Source organism: Nannospalax galili, unplaced genomic scaffold (genome assembly GCF_000622305.1).
Source record: "Nannospalax galili isolate Female #2095 unplaced genomic scaffold, S.galili_v1.0 scaffold805, whole genome shotgun sequence".
NCBI classification, from domain to species: Eukaryota; Metazoa; Chordata; class Mammalia; order Rodentia; family Spalacidae; genus Nannospalax; species Nannospalax galili.
The window spans coordinates 805,892-825,547 of record NW_008353486.1 but is presented as its reverse complement, the minus strand read 5'-3'; positions in this window follow the sequence as shown (position 1 = coordinate 825,547).

Below are 19,656 nucleotides of genomic sequence, written 5' to 3'. Positions count from 1 at the left end.
GAGGAAGACATATTTCTTCCTGTGTGCATTTAGCTGGGCAGCTTCGGCTGAGAGCCTGGTTCTGTCAGCTGTGTAATCTACATCAGTCACTTGGCAAGTAAGTTTTTTTTCCTGTAAAATTATAACAATAGCAATAATGCCTACCTGCTAAGACCTTGTAAAGACTGGATGAGGTGATGAACGTAACCATTCCTTAGCGTACACCTACGCATGTGCATGGGTGTCTGTGTGTGCACTCATTCTTTTCTTAGTTCTCCTCCAGCCCTGAAATTACTCCACCTTCTTTGCTACAGACACAGAGCTACATGTGTACCTTGCTTAAGACAATGCCTTTCCCCCATCTCCCCTATGCAGAAATAAATGCGAGCACCGGGTAGAAAAGTGAACGTGCATCATACTTGATGCATGCCAGCTTTATAATAAAGCAACAGAGAAAAGAAGCCTTACTATGAAAAAAAGTATAATTCCTCTTTGACTCTTATTTTTCCACAGCAATTTTTCTGCATTGTACAAAGTACATAGGAAACCTAACTGTTGTGCACACATTTCATTATTCTGTAATAATAATAATAATAATAATAATAATAATAATAATAATAATAATAGTACATTATTGCTGTGTTCTTTTAATCTGGTGGAAAAGGAAGGCTTGAACTATAGATGAAAGTTATTCCATATTTTAAGTAGGAAAATAAAAACTTGAGTCTGCAATATTGGTTTGTTTTTAGCACTTAAGGCAAAAATTGCTTGATGTGTTGGAGGAAGCCGAGTTCAAGGAAAGAGCTCTGGGTTAGGATCAGGAGGTAAATGACCATCGATAGGCCAGTTCTAGTTAGGTCCAGTTAATCACCCAAAAAGTGCAAGCATTGAATTTATACCCCCATATACATACTTTTTTTTTAAATTCAAGAACTCTTTCTTGAATTAATAGAATTGTTCTACAGAACATTCCCTAGGAATTTAAAATTTATTTTATCAGCCAGGTGTGGTGGCGCACGCCTCTGATCTCAGCACTGGGAGGTCGAGGCAGGTGGATCTCTGTGAGTTCAAGGCCTGCCTGGTCTACATAGTGAGTTCTAGGCCAGCTGGGGCTACAGGGAGACCTTGTCTCAAAAAGACCAAAAAAAATCATTTTGTGGGTACATTATGAAATAATTTAGGTACATATTAATGCTGTTCTTGCAGAGAACCCAGGTTTGATTCCTAGAACCCATGTGGTGGCTAACAACCATCTGTAACTCCAGTTCCAGGGGATCTGATGCCCTCTTCTGACGTCCACAGGCATTGCACGACAGGGGTGCACTTCCATGCATACAGGCAATACACTCATTCACATAAAATAAAAATAAAAGAAAAATTATTATTACATAAGATATCAAACTATGATTGATTTACTTGAGTATTTTTACTTGGACCTCATATGAAGGACAATATCATAAGTTTAAATAATATGGAGTGAATTCTTAGAGAAATATTATTGTCTTGTTTAAAAGCCTTACAGAGTGTGTTAGTATATATTCTTACAAATAAGAATTTAGCCAGGCATGGTGGCGCATGCCTTTAATCTCAGCACTCAGGAGGCAGAAGAAGTTGGCGCTCTGTGAGATGGAGGCCAGCCTGGTCTATATATAGTGAGTTCTACCCCAGCTGTGGCTACAGAGAGACCTTGTCTTAAAAAGGCCAAGAAAAATGGGGATTTAAAAATTAGAGGTGGTGGGAAGGAGGATGTGCATAAGGATTGCGTGAATAGTTAGAAAATAAATTTATTGTAATTTACAAAGTATTTTTGGTTTTTGTTCATGATGGGATATTGAAACTTTGGAATTCAGAGAGAAATTGCTGGTGAGTGGTATATGAGCAGAGGACTGAGTAGAACACACCAGACTAATGTCCAGAAAGCCCACATTCAAGTCTTGGTGCCCTACTTGGTGAAATAACTGGGCAAATCATATAACCTTCAGCCTTCATTTCCTCACCTGTAAAATGAAGATAATTATATATCCACATCCCCCGTTTGTTCTAAGACTTAAATAAAATTAGGCATATGGTGTTACTTGGAATAATAATTACATGAATGGTGTTATTTAGCATTTGACAGAACCCCAGAGGAGGTTGAGACAAGTCAGGTGCTGACGGGGTTCTAAAATTTAAGGAAGCACTCACTCACAGGACCATGAAGTATACAGCCTGAACTCTGAGAGTCAACGCCTCCTTAAATTTTGAGCCCCAGGCCTTTGCTTCTCTCAGCAGTCAGTAGTCAGACCCTGGTATTGGGTCAAGCCAGTTCCTGTCAATGGAACCATAAAGCTCCATGTGTGACTCTAGTTTCTGAAAACTCTTTTTTTGCTTACTCAAGGTAGATCAAGGCAACTTTTCCTATTAGTTTTCAAAAGCTACAAAGTCTCTACGAAGATAACAATCTTTTTCATATTTTGTTATTATGCTACCGTGTTTCTGTGCAGAGTTCCATGTTACAAAATGCATTCATCTTATCATCAGATATTTCCCATAGGTGGTGGTGCTACTATGTCTGCATTATCATTATCTGGAATTTGTAATATGGAGGGAGAGGAGTTTTCAATGCGTTTAAATTGCTTGCTTCCAAAGTAGAAGCAATTTACTTGCCAAGTGAAAAACATAACAAAATTGTTTTAAAATTCTGAGGGACAATGGGTACGAAAACTGACAACCAGGGGCCTAGAAATGAGGTGGCCTGCCCTGTTGCCATTTTGCCTTTCACATGGTATGCCAATCACTGAAACAAATTTTGGGAAAAAAAATGTTTATTCACAAGGCAGCCAAATATGTAGATGTCTCAAATCCCAGGACAAGGTTTAGGACATTCTGGGTTAGTGAAGCAGATAATCTAAGGACATTCTGGGTTAGTGAAGCAGATAATCTAAGGACATTCTGGGTTAGTGAAGCAGATAGTCTAAGGACATTCTGGGTTAGTGAAGCAGATAGTCTAAGGACATTCTGGGTTAGTGAAGCAGATAGTCTAAGGTCATTCTGGGTTAGTGAAGCAGATAGTCTAAGGTCCGGGCAAAGTAACTGAAGGTGAGAAAAGGCAAAGCCGCCAGTGATGTGCCTCGTAATAAACCTTCACACTCCTCAGAGGAGGCATGTTCAGAAAGTGGTAGCTCTAGGATGATCTACTTTCATAGGCAAGAATGCAATATACAGGAGCAAGGAGGGTAATGGGGAAACAAATATAAGGAAACCATAATAATATGAATGAAAATGTCATGGTGAACCCATTATGTATGCTAACTAAAAAAAACTGTAATGTAAAATTTAAAAAAAGTATTACAATATAGCAATGAACTATATCAGACTTATGCTATTCATGCATTTTTTCCTCTATCAATCGATATTGCATAATTTGAGGCTTATAATTTATTTCACAGAAATTGCTCTTGTTGGCAGGATATAACAAGCTACCTGCCACATGTGTAGATTGTTCATAATGGCAGAAGCTGAGCCTACCAAGCCATGGAAGGTAGGCAGCTGTGAAGAAGTGATGTAGTTTGTACATCTGAAATCTGAAATCTGAAGGCTGAGCAGAAATTGGTTAAATATGAAGAGAAGGGGCGCATTCTGACTAAAAGCAGTGACATGTGAGTGGTCCAGAAGTAGGAAAGGGCATGGCAAGGTCAGGCAGCCTGAAGAGGGGGCTACTGGGATTTTTCTCTACCCTTCCTCCCTCCCTCCCTCCCTCCCTCCCCCTCCCTCCCTCTCCCTCTCCCTCCCTATCTCCCCTCCCCCCTCCCTCCTTCCCTCCCTCCCTTCCTTCCTTCTCCTCTGTCTTCTTCTCTCCTTTTCTTTTCTTTCTTTCCGTTCTCTCACCCTGTCTTTCTCCCTCTCTGAAACAGTGTCTCATTATGTAGCCCAAGTTGACCTTGAACTCACCATGATCCTACCTCAGCTTCCCAAATGCTGATTACTTTTTTTAAGGACACATAAAAAGAATCCTCCTGGAACAGGGACCTCTGGCTGACTAGATTTACCAGAAGGGCAGATAGAGGGGAATAGATGAGGGTCCTGACAGCACAGTGGACAGTGGCAGGGATGGCAGAGTATGGAGGCTCTAGTGGGAGAGGAAGGCTGTCTATCTGACAAGTTTATATTCATACTCAGATGCCAAGGAACTCAGAAAGTAAGCGACTGTGACCAGTAATAGTCATATGTATAGAGATTAGAAATGCATGTGAAAACGTCTCAATGTCAATTGCCTTAAAATGAATTTTTCTGTATGAAACTGTGTATTTTAACAACGAAGTGGAGATCTTTTTTAAACGTTAAAACCTCATTTAATTTTATGTCTTATAGAGTTTATAATGAGTAAAAGATTATATAAGCATAATAATTCATCTGTAAACCTAGAAATGTACAGCCAATTTTGAAAGAGATGTACCTTAGCTCAGAAAAATGTTATTGAATAGGTTAATGCTGTTGTAATGAAATGCTTCTTCTAATAAAAAAAAAAAAAAAGAAGAAGCCATGGTTTGGTTTAACCTTAAGCTTGCTGACTTCCCCCTGAACAGCATCTATCTACTTGGTATCTACTTATACTTATATTAGAGACAATAAACACTATGTTCACATGACTGAGAAATTTTGAATATTAGCCCTAGCTGTATACCAGTTGAAATTCAGGAACTCTTAATATTTCTTCTTCGAAAAAATCTATATCTAATCCAATATACCTATGCTGATCAATAAAAAGGAAAGCTAAGAGCCAGAAAGCTAGCCTCCCTAAACGACAACTAGAAAAGCTTTTCAACAACTTCCGTAACAATAAGAAAATTTCAAGTACTAAAATCAACTTCTTTAACTATAGAATGAACTCTTATTTGATGGTTTTCAAAGATTATAATAAATATCATAAATGAAAAGATGAAAGAGTAAGTCGAATAAATAACTCAAACATAACTGGCAGCCAATATATAATTATATCTGAATTTTATTTATACCTAAGATCACAGATAAGGGAGGTTAACTATAATTAAACACTTTATCACAAACTATTTTTTCCATTTTTCTCATAGCTGAACAGCTTTACTCTCATGACTTTACGTCAGTGACCAATACATTTGTTTAGACAATAACAACAATAACAATAATAAAGTACCTTTTCTCCTTTTCCAGAATAATGAAAAGAAATTAAGTTACATGCTGAATACTTTTAAAGATACTCTACCTTTTGCTTATGGCCTCTACAATGAAGATGTGTACAAAGTTTTCCAATCAACTTTCAAATCTTTCCACAACTGTTCTGTTCAAATACCATCTTTGAAATAATCTGAATACTGCACAAACAAAAATCTGATTCATAAGGCCCTGTATTACCATGATCACTAATTTTAATAAATCTCCTAAATATGTCCTGTCACTTTTCAGAATTATATCAATAATATAGACACATTTTTAGGTAGCAAAATATTTAGTCGCATTGGTTTCCTGCGAACCCATCCAAAACCTGTGATGATAGTTATATGGCCCTTTCTCCTGAGCAGCAGGAAGCTCTTCCACTACAGGCGCCTGAGCGCCTGTTCCTTTCCAACCCAAAGAACCACCTCTATTTGACCACTCTGATGTGGGTTTTCTAATTTTTTAAACAAATTATTTCACCTTAAACGTAACCAGCTTCTCATCCATATCTGTTCTGTGTATTTCCTATATGCTGCATGTTTACAGATTTGATCAAGAATCGTTTCATACAATAGTCTAAGCTTTCGGTCTTTCTAGGCCAACATTACAGTTGTACCTGAATAGACAGCATGACTCTTTACTTTTTTTGTGTTTTTTAGGGTCCCTTTTTAAATTATTTATTTAATAACCACATGATTAGAAGAAGCATTTCATCACAGCATTAACATATTCAATAACAATTTCCAAAGCAAATATGTATCTCTTTCAAAAGTGGCTGTAAATAAGTGTAATACACTTATACAATATTGAACTCAATATAAACCCTGTAAGACATAAAATTGAATGAGGTTCTAACCTTTAAAAAAGATCTCCATTTCATTTTAAAATATATTGTTTCCTACAGAAAAATTCATTTTTAATGCTACTAACACTTAGATGTTTGCACATGCATCTCTAATTTCTATGTATTTGATTATTTACTAGTCCCAGTAATGCTTGGATCTTTTCACCTGAGTTTGGATATAAAGTCATCAGGTAGATTCCAATGGTAATGTTTTTCACCTCTACTAATTAACATGAAGCAAATTTTTATGCTTCTTCCTCAAATATAACTCATTTTTTATTTGTTGATTTTTGTGTGTGTATTTCATACAGAACATCCCAAACAATCTTATTCATCTATACACCATCTATATACCCACTTCCCAAATGGCGCCCTCCCATAGCCTCCCCCCCACTGGAACCCATATATGCTGTCATCTGTTACTGTCCACTGTGTTGTTGACACCCCAGCCGTTCCCTAGTGCTTGTCCATCTGCTGAATCTAGTCAGCCTATCTAGAGTTCCTTTCTTAACTATTTTTAAGAGTGGGCCTGAACTTGGAGGGCACACATTTCTCCAGATGTCTCCTGGAATTGTGTTGCTAAGCCAGGCAGGCCTCACCCATAATTTTATTCAAAACCACTTTTTCAGCTTCAATCGGGGCACTGTGAGCTTGGATCCACCTTTATCTTATCAGACAATCTTGTCCTTTCATCCTTAGGTCTAAACATCTCAAACACACAATGTCAAGCATTCTTTCAATCTTCATTGTTTTCAATGCAGATACAAATATGAATCTTCTGCCTTTCAGCACTTTGGTTTGCTAATTCTCAAACATACACACATTCATTCACTATTTTAGGTGGAGTGCAAATTGAAGTTCAGATGGATCAAGGTCAGGTGCCCAGGTCATAAGAGCACATACTCAGTGAGCTCATTTGTAATAGCTTTTTGGTTGCAAGGTTAATTAAAAGTCATTTGTCCAGATTCTGTCCATTTTTTTAAAAAGCCATTCCTATCATGTGGAGTCATAGCTGCAGTCCACAAGGACGGTTAGAGGCTATTACCTTGGTCCATGTTGGGGAGATGGACTCCGAGTGGTCTTTGTGACAATTGTTGCATCAAGATTAGTGCATAATAAATCGGTTCTATAATAATACAGGAGGAGAACTGTCAAACCAACTAACTGGTTGGTTATAAGAGACAGTAAGTTGTCAAGAATGGCCCCCAAGGCTGGGGGGTGTCAGTCATCAGTAATGGATGCATAGGCTCTGAGTTTGCTCCTCAGCACCACCCAGGGGAGGGAGAGACTGCCCATTCCCTGTCATACAAACTGCTAGGACATCTTCCATCCTCATCATGGACCTTTGGAGCAGGCAGATCAGGAACATCCATTGCCACTTTCTATATTTGCAAATGAATAAATCCAGTAGCCAACATGTTAATTTCCCTTCACTCTTGTGTCTGAACCAATGTTTTAATCATATAAACAGTGATCCTCAACATAGACTGTGTCTTATATTGGGAAACTTGTTAAAGAACTGTTGTTTACTTCCAGGTTTTCTGTTCAAATGTTTCTATTAGCACTTGAAATGCTACATGGCATATATTCTAGGTTGTTTTCTGATGCTGTGATAAAACACTGACCAAAAACAATTTGGAGGAGGAAAAGATTTATTTGGCTTATAGGTAACAGTCCATCATCAAGAGAAGCCAGGGCAGGAACTCAAGGCAGGAACCTGGAGGTAGGAACTGAAGTAGAGTCCGCAGAGGAACACTGCTTACTGACTTGCCTTCCCTGGTCTGCTCAGTCACCCCTCCTTATAGTCCAGGCCCACCTGCCCAGGGATGTCACTGCCCACAGTGGGCTGGGCTCGCCTATAGAAATCAACGGTTAAGAAAATGCCTTACATGGTATAGCCAGTTTGGTGGAGGAAATTCCTCAGTTGAGGTTCCTTCTAATTTGTGTTGACAAAAACTAACCAGCACAGCGTATTACTTTGCTGTTGATATTTCAGACTCCAAATTGATGACAGTCAAGAATGGCATCGTGCACTCACACATATAACTGTTAACTGTTTCAGATTATGAGAGATTGCCTTAAAATGGGTAATTTAGATGTTCTGGTTTTGACGTCCATTTCATCAAATTGTGTTATGTTTACTTCCTTGTTCTAATGATTTTATTCACCTTCTGTTTGTTTCTGTTTAACTGTTATGTTGGTTATTTTTTTGTCCTCAGCTGAGGAATTTCCTCCATCAGATTGGCCCATGGCCATGTCGACGGGTTGTTTTCTTGATTATTTTGATGTAGGAGGACCCATTCCACTGTGGACAGTACCATCCCTGGGCAGGTGGACCGGGACTGCATAAGGAGCTGGAGAAATGGTTCTGCAGTTAAGAATCGAGCAGAGGGTTCAATTCCTAGGACCCACATAGCAGCTAACAACCATTTATAACTCCAGCCCTAGGGTATCAGATGTCCTCTTCTGGCCTCTGTGGACATTCTATATATGTGGTGCACTTACACACATGCAGGAAAAAATACCCATACACATAAAATAAATTTTTTAAAATGTTAAAGAAAGGTAGCTGAACAAGCTCGAGGAAGCAAGTCAGTCAGCTGTGTTCCTGTATGGCCTCTGCTTCAGTTCCTGCCTCCAGGTTTCTGCCCTGACTTCCTTCAAAGATGGACTATGACCTGGAAGTGTAAGATGTAATAAACTCTTTCCTCCCTAAGATGATTTTTGGTCATATTGTTTATCATACTAAAAGAAAAACCAAACTAAACAAGTGAATGTCCTGCCCACCAGGAAATCTCAGAGGGCAGTTCAGCGTGTACATTCAGAGGGCTCAGTAATGTTATTTGTGTCCAAAAGCTCAACTTCTATTTTTTTTAGATGTTGCTTCAGTAGAAACATATATATTGGAATATAATGTATATTGGAATATAATATATATTGGAATTACAATGTTTTTGTATGTAGGGAAAAAAATCAATGAGCTGGGTAAGTGGAAATTTGGCACAGCACCAGCTAAGCAATGGCAGCTATTTCATCTTGGTTAAAGTCCTCTATGTTATCAAATTTATCAGGGAACGTGTGCTGAGAATGGACTAAATCCAAACAAGGAATGGATGGGGGCATATCTCAATTCTGTTAATTCATTTTTATTTACGGGTTTTATGCTTGCTGCTTCTTTTTACTTTTTAGCAATGGTGTACATAGTATAAAGGATTCCACTCAGAATTCTAAAACAAAACAAAGAAGAAGAAAGCAAAAGGTAAGTTACATTTCCACCTTAGAGGCAAGCTTGCTTTTTTCTTTTTTGAGACAGGTCTCATTGTGCAGCCCCGGGTGACCGGAAACTGGCTGTATAAACCAGTTAGTCTGGAACTCACAGAGATCTGCCTGCTTCTATCTATCAAATGCTGGAATTAAGGGTGTGCGACACCACGCCCAGGACGGTGTGAGTTCTTGGATATTCAGATATTTTCTATGTAAAGAAATATAAGTAAAGATGGATATTTTATGCAAATATTAATGTTTTTTTCACCTTCTCGTTTGCACTTGCAAATCTGTCTTTTGAGGCTGATCGTCCTACTTTCCTGCCCTCTGGTTCCCAGATAGATTTGCTTGGTGAGTTTGGTGCCAGCAGATCAGAGGGGAGACAGAAATAGAGTCCAGGGAATTTAACCTTTCCTCTGTCCCCAGCAGAGTTCTGGCTGCTATCCAACGTGGCTGTAACTAATTCTGACCAGTACCTTTCCACAGCTCCTGCTCTCACCAACAGTGTTTCCTCTGCTTGTTTTGCCATGCCCGAGGGACCTTATCACTCTCACTAGTTCCCTCTCACTCCATTAACACTGTACATACCTCTGTAAAGAGTCATTCAGGGCTGGGAAGATGGCTCAGTTGGTAAAGGGTTTGCTCCACAAGTATAAGTAAGGACTGACTTAGATCCTAACGCTGGAGGGACAGAGACGGGAGGGTTCTGGGGCTTGCTGGCCAGCCATGGTAACCAAATAAGTAAACTCCGAGCTTCAGGAAGAGCCACTGCAGAAGACATCTGGCTTTAACCTCTGACCTCCTCATACATGTGCACACACGTGTATGTACACCTGCACACAGATGTGCACAAAACAAATATATACAGGAGTCTGTTCATCATTAACTTCTCTTCCGTGAAGCCCTCTGAGCATGCTGTTTCCCTTTCTTTCTTTCTTTCTTTCTTTCTTTCTTTCTTTCTTTCTTTCTTTCTTTCTTTCTTTCTTTTTCTTTTTCTTTTTCTTTTTATTTTTATTTTTATTTTATGTGTATGAGTGTTATGCCTGCATGTGCACCCGTGTCGTGCAATGCTCGTGGAGGACAGAAGAGGCTGTTGGATTCCCCTGGAACTGGAGTTACGGAAAGTTGTTAGCTGCCATGTGGGTGCTGGGATTCAAACCCAGGTCTTGCAAGACCAGTCAATGTTCTTAACCGCTGAGCCATCTCTCCAGCCCACTGTTTCATTTTTATGACTACAATTTTCCATTTCTTCTTATAATTCAGTTGGGTTTTATTTTGTAAATTTCAAGGCTATATAATTTAATATGCCATAAATTGCAAAAGTAATTGATCGGTCCTTTTGCGCATTAATTTTTTAGAAAACATTATCTTAACTAATATTTACTGATAAATCAGCCTTTGCTTTGTATTTACCTGGCATAATTTTTTTCTCTCCATCTTTTAGTTTTCAAACTTTCTATGTTATTTGGAAGTATATATTTTTAAAAGCTTAAATTTGAAATGTTTCGTTTCTTTCTGTTTACTTTTTTAGAGACGGAGTTTTGCCATGTAGCCTAGGTGAGCTTCAAAGTCATAATCACACCTGAGCCTCAATTTTTGTTGTCATTGTTGTTTTGTTGTTCGTTGAGTAACACTCAATTTACTTTATATTGTTTTATGTATTAAAATACTTTATTTTCATATGTATGTGTATGTGTATTTTATTTTTATCTTTTTTATTTATATTTTGTTTTATGTGTATTTTGCTTGCATGTTATGGGAGTATGCCACATCATATGTATGCAGTGGCCATGGAGGCCAGAAGAGGGCATTGGATCCTGACAGAACTGGAGTTAGCTGCCAGCTGGTGCTGGGAACCAAACCCCATCTTTGCAAAAGCAACAAGTGGTCTTAATTGCTGAGCCATCTCTGCCCATATCTTACCCTTGAGTGCTGGGATTGTAGGTGTGTCTGCTCTGCTCAGCTATAATTTGAGTTTTTAATCCAATCTAATCCAGATGGCTTTTCTACAATCACTCTTACTAAGATTATTTATATATATATATATGATATATGATATATGTATATATATTTTTTTTCAGTATAGCTGGGTCATGTGATAGTTCTATTTTTAGTTTCTTGAAAACCCTCCATACTGATTTCCATAGTGACTGAACTACTTTACATTCCACCAATAATGAATAAGAATTTCTCTTTTCCCACATCCTCACCAGCATTTGTTATCATTTGGTTTGTTTGGTTTTTTTGATGATAGCCATTCTCACTGGGAAGAGAATCTCAAAGTAGTTTTAATTTGCATTAGCTTTTCTGAAGTATTGTTGAATTTTTCTTCTAATGGTTTCAGAGTTTCAGGTCTTATGTTAAGGTCTTTGATCCATTTCTGGCTCATTTTTTGTGCAAGGTGAGAGTTAAGGGTCTATTTTCTTTTACATGTGGATATTCAGTTTTCCGACTGCAATTTGTTAAATAGGCTGTCTTTTCTCCAATGAGTATTTTTGACATCTTTGTCAAAAACCAGGTAACTGTAGCTATATGGATTTATATCTGGATTTTGTACTCTGTTCCACTGATCTACATGTCTGTTTTTATGCCAGAGCCATGATGTTTTTGTAATTATGGCTCTGTGGTATAATTTGAAATCAGATATAGTGATACCTCCAGCAGTGTTCTTTTTACTCAGGATTGTTTTGGCTATGTGAGTTCTTGTATCAAATGAATGTTATGATTGTTGTTTCTATTCCTGTGAAGAATAGCATTGGAATTTTGATTAGGATTGCATTGAATCTGTAGATTGCTTTTGGTAAGATAGCCATTTGCATAACATTGATTCTTCCAATCCGTGAGGGTTTTCAATCAATTTTAAAGGGTAACTTTGCTGGTAATAGTAATCTTGGTTGCAGTTATTTGCTTTAAGGGCTTGAATTATATTATTCCATGCTTTCCTGTCTGTTAGGGTTGCTCTGATGTGTTTGCCTTTACAGGTGACTTGGCATTTAATATCGTTTATTTACTTTGTGTCTTTTTTTGGATTTGGGGGAGGAAGGGGAGTTTATTGGAGAGTGAAACTAGGACTTAGTACATTCTAGGAGGCTTCTACCATTAAGCTATGTCCCCAGCCTTTATCTTTTATTCTGAAACGGGTTCTCAGTAAATTGCTCATGCTGGGCTTGAACTCATTCTGTAGCTCCGGCTGATCTGAAACTTGCAACCCCTTAGAATCCTCCTCCTATGTAACTGGGATTGCAGGCCTGTGCCACAAGGCCTAGAACTTCATATTATTTTTACATTTTCATCTATAATATGCATTTGTATGTCCATTTATTTGTCTAGATTTGGAAAGTTTTGCTATAATTTTCCTATAGTTTTTATCTCAATTACTTCTATGCTATGGGTTATTAACTATCAGGTTCCTGGGTGTTGTGGTTGTGTTGTTCACCTTTTTCCTTGTTGGTGTTTGAGTGCAGTATTTTCTCCACCTTGTCCTCCATTCCTGGCATTCTTTCTTTTGCTTGATTCTGTCTATTGATTCTGTGTTTTGCATTTAGTTCATTCAGTTTTTCCTTTCCAACACTTCTTTTTTTTCTTTTTCAAAATCTCAATTTCCTTGCTGAATTTTTCTTCCACATTGCTTACAATTTCTTTCTTTCATATTGCTAATTTTCTCATGCAGTTTATTGGCTTTAAACCCTGTGCTGTTGACTTTCTTCTCCAGAGTCTGGCTTGGATTCACCTGCTTGTATCTTCTTGAAGTCACCGATTGTTTTTACTGGTAAACAATTCTTTTTTTTTACGGTTTGTCTGCTGTTGTTATAAGTTGTTTAAGGATGCCTCAAAGCATAAATTAAAATTGCAAGACAATATAACATTCAACGGTCAAAACATATGACAATTTCAGGGGCTGAGCATGGTGGCACACGCCTTTAATCCCAGCACTCGGGAGGCAGAGGCAGGCGGATCTCTGTGAGCTCAAGGCCAGCCTAGTCTACATAGTGAGTTCCAGGACAGCTGGGGCTACAGGGAGACCCTGTCTCAAAAAAAAACAAAAAAAAAAAAAAAGTATAACAATTTCTAGAACAGTGTGATGGCTAATCCTGGGTGTCAACTTGACTGGATCTGGGATTAACTGAAATGAGAGAGATCTTCTTGATTGGATCATCTGAAGCTGGAAGACACACCCTAAATGTGGCTGTTACCTTCTGATCGCAGCCCCGTACAAAAGGCCATGGCAGAGGAGAACGCCGGGCTTTTTGCTGCTTGCCTTCTCTCTCTCGCTGGTGAGTTCATCTTGCTGCTGTAGACTGAAACCGGTTTTGTTTCTTTGGAGACCCTGACTAATACAAACAGTAAATAAGGAGAGCACAAGAGCCAAAGCTACTTGGGCTGACTGTTCAGTTGCCCTCACTTTACATGGATAGAAAGGTGAGCAGAAGATGACTATATATTTTAGCACCCAGGCTGTTGCATACACTGCATGTGTGGAAGGACATCTTTTTATTTTGTGAGTATTTTGCCTGCCTATATGTAATTGTACCAAGTATATGCAGTGCCCACAGAAACCAGAGGGCATTGGATCCCTTAGAGCTGTAGTTATGGATGGTTGTTGATCTCCATGTGAATGTTGGGAACCAAACCCAAGTCTGCTGCAAGAGTAGCTGGTGCTCTTAACTGCTGAGTATCTCTCCAGCCCCTAGAAGAACTTTTTTTAAGGTGTTGTAGTTGTTTATTTAAACAGTTTGTAAAAAGTGATTTATTCACTTTTAACCTTGTCTTGTTCATTGAATTTCTAGGCCCTTCACACCAGCTGGGAATGTCATAAGTGAGAGTTGTCCACACTACTAATTTTATTAACTATTTAGAAAACCAAACAACATGTCATTTGAATTATGACCAATTGATAATTTTCTCTTTTTCAGGCATTATTATGTTGTCCTATGAGCTTAGAGCCAAATAAATCATATTTGCTTCAAAATACATAGCAGGCCTTTTAGAAAAGGCTTTAGGTTCTGAATCTCGAGGTGTAGTGATCTCAGTCCCCTTGACTTTGTCCTTGCCCAATGTGTCCTCCCAGTTGCTACCGCTCATAGGGTGACTCCCCTCCAGTTTCAGGACAGCAGAGACCACAATAAATGGGTTTTATTTCAGAAGTAGCTTCAGTAGATAGAGTTGATATTAGTTAATGTTGAACCCAGACCACAACCAGCTGGGAGTTATCATTCTCTTCCTTAAATTTATCCTCGGGTGGTATTTTTTTTAACTTTTACAAAATCTTTAATGAGAATTTCATACATGCATATAAGATGTTTTGATCAACTCCATGCCCACTCCCTCCCTTCCAACACCTCCCATATCTGCCCATCACTTTTCTCTTTTTCTTTCTTTTTTAATTCTTTATTTATTTTTTATGGGGCTTTTTGCTACTCTAACATTCCCCCCTCTGAAGAGGTAACCCTAAAATTTTTTAAGGATTAGATACAATCTCCCCAACACTTTTGCATTTTTGGCCTTTGGAACAGAATATGCTGCTAACAGTCCCCAGGACATTTTGACTTTTAGCCAAGAAATTGGCTAGTTTTCTTTGGGGTCTTTCTATCCTAACTGCCTAGGCAATTCCTACCTCTTATTCTTATCACACTATCCTCTGAAGGGGTTACCTAAATTGCCAATAGGAAATAGGGATGCAGACTTCTCTGGCTTCTTCCATGCTGAACAGGGATGCAGGGTGAGGCAATTGGAGTACCCCTTCAGTGGGTCTATCTAAAAGACTCCCAAATTGCATAACTCTTATCTCTAAGGGGAAAAGAAAGTCCTTGAATTGTGACTAGGAGATGTGAAGAAATAAAGGCGAGAGTAATTGGCACTACGAGTTCTAAACTGGGAACTAGAAAAAAGTCCGAACAGGGCAATTTTCAAATGTTCATATGAGAGTCCACTGGAATTTCTTGACAAGGGCTTCCAAAAGCATCCTTCTGTTGGGATCCTCCTCATTTTTCTTTTGTCTTTCAAGGCTGGACTCTAGAGTGATGAATTCAGGATTTGCTTTCGGGTATTTTGATAGCACCACGTGGAGGCAGGATCCTGGGGCTCTCAGGCAGCCCCCTGGGTTATCAGGCCCTCTGGTAGATGGAGGCCAGAGGGAGGCCAGAACTTGGCACTTTCTGGCTGTCTGCTGAGATCCGAGCCTGCTACACCAGTGTAGGTCTGAATCTGCCCTCTCAGGCTCCTCTGGTGGTATTTTTTTAAGGGTGAGTATGCTGGATTAAAATTTATGACCTGCCTTGCCTATAAATTCCTTGAATGAATCAAGGAACAAGCCTGATTGAATTCTTTTGTCTCCCTCCTTCATATCAGTCTCTAATCACAGTTTCCTTTTTGCTTATCTTTACAACACTGACAAATTGCCATAAATAACACAGACATACAGCTAATAAACGTCAGGGCCATGGTTTGAACTCAGTTTGAACCTTGATTTCATGTGCTCTTAAACACTGTGTCATTCTTGGTACAATGCTAGACACCTGGGCAGCTCAGTGAATGCCTGTTTTCTTGTTGCTAGTCTTCAGTTCCATGTTTTTTTTTAGGGGACACCTAGTATCATGCCCAATGCTAGATTCGTTTTGTTTCTATCCTGCTTTCTGGTAGCTAGCAGAAGTCTTTTTAAAAACATGGATAATATGGGCTGGAGATGGCTCAGTGATTAAGAGCACTGGCGGCTCTTGCAGAAGACCTGGGTTCTAATTCCAGCATCCATGTGGTGGCTAACAACCGTCAATAACTCCAGTTCCTGGGGATCTGACAGCCTCTTCTGTCCTCCATGGGTACCGCATAACACAGTACACTTACATACATGCAGGCTTAACACTCATACACAAAGGATTAGATACAAGCTCCCAAATACTAAATACTTTTGACATTTTTGTAAAGTAAAACAGAGAGATAGATAGATAGATAGATAGATAGATAGATAGATGATAGACAGACAGATAGATGATAGATAAAACACGGGGAAGTCCAGTGACCTATGTGGAAACAGTAATAAATAGTCACAAAAGCAAGAACCTAAAATTGGTAAGAGTATCTGTAAGTAAAACTACCCCATCAGGGAATGTGGAGAATCCGCTTTAATTCTGTTGCTGTCAACTGCTTTTGAGAAAAGGGGGATGTTATTCCCTGGATAAGGATTTATTTGAGCATTTTCAACCATATAAAATACCAAATCATTCTGACTTCACCTCTAACATCACTCTCCACAGCCAAGGAGCTGTCAGTGCTGATGACAAACACGAAAGGTGACTGGTGGCAGTGTGAGGCTTCACTGGGCAACAGGAGGAAAAGATCACAGATATTTACTCAGCAATTGAGGGTTTAAAGTGCATTCATAATACAAAAGTCCATTTTTTTCTGTTTTAGTAGCACGTACGCCTTTAATCTGTGACTTTAAAGTAAAGCATGTTTGGGTACATACCAAATATTTTTCTTTTCTTTAAATGAAGCTTTGAGTATATTTTAAATCATTCAACAAATGTTGAATACTTGTCCACTGACAACAAATATTGAATATTTGTCCACTGACATACCCCAAAGCACCAAGAACAGCTGTTCTTGGTGCTTTGGGGTATGTCAGTGGACAAAACAAAGATCTGAAAAATCTTATACTGTAACTTTGGAGTAACCATGCAGTGGTTTTAGTGTTGATAAATATATCAGTTGAAGGCTGTGTTTGATACACAAGAGTAATTCATAAATCTTCAGCACAGTTCCAAACTATGAGGCACTTTTCACTTCCCAGTATTCAATCAAGTAACACAAGCAACTGTGAAAAAGAAATGCAATAGCCCACATGGGACAATTTCATGGGAACGGCCCACATGGGACAATTTCAGCCTTGTCTTAGAAGAGCTTGTCCCTACCCCAGAGATTTTTCTAGAAAGCAAATTAGTCATACTTGTAGTTTTAAGTCTTCTTCTTAACAAAGACTCATTTGAGTTGCCGTGTTTTGAAAAAATTGATTTAAATAAATCCCAGCTAATAATGGATTTTTCCCTGCACCTGCCATTTTTTGCTACTCTTGTGGGTATCTCAAACATATCCTCCTGAACCCAGGCTTCTAGAAGGGATATATAACCATGGAGCAGGTATGAGTGCAGGTTTATCCTCAGATACTTGTGCCCCGTCTGCTACGTCATGGGTCCTTGTTTGGGGTTAGTGAAATTGTGTGAGGTACGAAAGGTGTTCATGTGTGTGTACGTGTGCGTGTGCGTGTGCGTGTGTGTGTGTGTGTGTGTGTGTGTGTGTGTGTGTGTGTGACATTTTGGAGTGGATTGCAGAGATAAATGGTGGTTTTCAAAGTCATACGAGGCTTCAAAAATATCCTTTGAATGACAACCACAGTATAGTGTGTTAACTTAGTGCTTCTGTAATAATGACCATAGATGAGCAGCATTTACAGCATTGACATAGACATGTATTCTCTCATAGTTCTGGAAGCCAGATGTCTGAAATCAAGATGTGGGCAGCATCATGCTCTCTCCAAAGGCTCTGTGGGGGACTCTTTCCTGTCTCTCCAGCTCCAGATATTCATTGGTCGTGGCTGTGTAACACCTGCCTCTTGTCTCTAACTTCACAGACTTCTCCCTTCTCCTGTCTATGTTGTTTTCTTCTCTTACAAGAATATTTGTGATTGTATTTAGGATCTACCTAGATAGTCCAGAATGGTTTTATTTCACTATTCTCAACATAATGATATTCAAAAACACCTTTTTCTAAAGGAAGTCACATTTATAACTTACAAATCTGCCACCCAACCCATTATGATAGGATGGGCTAAAATAAAATAAGCAATCAGAGCTAGAAGTCAAGCACTGGGTGAAGTGTTTTAATTATCCTTCCTTCTCCCACATTCCATGTATCATTCTTGTCTGAGATATCTTAGCTTCCAAATGGATGTTGGCCAAGACTTACATTCTCTTCTTGGTGCTGTGACCTGGGTCTTCAATACTGGTTCTCATTTTTGGCTTACCCCCTGGAACAGTTCTTGATAGATCCTTGCATAAATGGCTGATTCTACTAACTGCAGCTCATTCCTGATGCCATCTCCCACACTCAGCACATCTTCCTCCCCATTGCCCAGTCTTGTTACCAACAGGACGCACCACAATATTTCAGTTGGCAAAGTCCTGGTTGCTTGAGGACATGGCCCAATGAGAATTCTCGAGGGTTGTCCAAATGATTTCAGAGGAACTAGAAATCACTGCCTCCTCTTGGTTGGCCCCATAACAAGGTAAAACCTGGGTATAGCCTGGAGCTATTCTCCCTGATTGTAGGAGGAGGTGCTTCCTAGAGCCCCTGTAGCCCATGGCTTCTTTGTTTCCTAGAGCTCCTTTCACAGGTTGGCTTTGAGGGATGGGATTTATGCTATCCTTTAAATAACTGGATTTCAGTTATGGCTTGAGATTAACCTACCTTCTTTCTTTCTTGTCTAAATTCTACATTTTTAAAATTTAATCTTTTACTTTCTGGATGATATTCTTTTATAATGAACCAATTCTAATTTTCAATTTTTCATTTAAAAATAGATTTCATTATACATTATTCCCTATTTTCTAGGTAATATGGTGAAAACCTTCCTAGCAGCTCCAAGGCATGGCACTTTAATTTTCTTTGATGGCAAAAACTAAATATAGAAACAAGTCTAGCTTTTGACTGAAACTTTAACATTAGCATTCTAAACACTGATTGTATTCTGTGATTTTGACTGATCTGCCTACTGACCTTTCTGTCACCAGAAGTATCCACAGATTTCATATGTCAATCACTGTAACCTTTGCTCTTCAAAGATACAGAAAAGCTATGAAGATAGATGTTATAAAAATTGATATTCAAATAGTTAAGTTTAAAAATCTTGCTTTTGTGTAATTGCTTTATTTTAAAAAACTTCTCATAACTAAAAAAGTATGAAAATGTCAATTTGATGAAAACAAATTGCAAAGAAATTGAGATTCTAAGACGTATTTGCAGAGCATTTGCACTAATATCACTAATATTGATACCATATATTTATTTTTTTATTACCTGTGCTTCCAGATGCAGGAAGCTTATTTCATTACTAGATTGGTAATAAAGTATTTAAATCCTAAATCCAAACCTTATGGTTCTCTGCGGCAACTAAACCATTTGTTGTCCTTGCCTTACCTAACCCTTTAGGCTTAAAAAATATAAAACAATAAATGTGGTGAGGTGAGTCTATAATAGTAAATTTAAGGAGTCTTCCATTCCAGGACCAGACTTTATTTTCTAATAAAGCACTCACAGGACAGCATATTAATAGCATCTCCTCTAAGGCTCAGGCTATAGCTCAGTTAGTAGAGTGCCTGCCTAGCATCCATGAAGCCCTGAGTTTG